Source organism: Nicotiana attenuata, unplaced genomic scaffold (assembly GCF_001879085.1).
Source record: "Nicotiana attenuata strain UT unplaced genomic scaffold, NIATTr2, whole genome shotgun sequence".
Classification (NCBI taxonomy): domain Eukaryota; kingdom Viridiplantae; phylum Streptophyta; class Magnoliopsida; order Solanales; family Solanaceae; genus Nicotiana; species Nicotiana attenuata.
The window spans coordinates 1176504-1176933 of record NW_017670292.1 but is presented as its reverse complement, the minus strand read 5'-3'; positions in this window follow the sequence as shown (position 1 = coordinate 1176933).

The following is a 430-nucleotide window of genomic DNA, read 5'->3' as shown; positions in this document are numbered from 1 at the left end:
TATATATATATCGAGTCGACCTCTCGTCTCTACTTCTTCAAGATTAGACGGGATACTTACTGGGTACATATTGTTTATGTACTCATGCTACACTTCTGTACTTAAATGTACAGGATTTGAGGCAGGTGGATCCGGACATCACTCTGGTGCATATCAGTGAGCGCATCTTGGACTTCTACGGTGAGCTGCACTCCCTTCTTGCCGATCCGCGGCCGAAGAAGTCTTCCTTGTATTTTTTTTTGTTGTTTCTGTCTATCCTGATTCAGACAGTAGGATAGGGCATTATTCATTGTGTGTATATTCTACTAGTTGCCCGTCGCTTGTGACACCAGGTTCTGGCACACATAGTAGTAGACGTTATTTTGGGTTGTACAACTGTCTTTACATTTTATTGATCTTTACTGGTTTATGACTTTAATTGGGGGGAAAA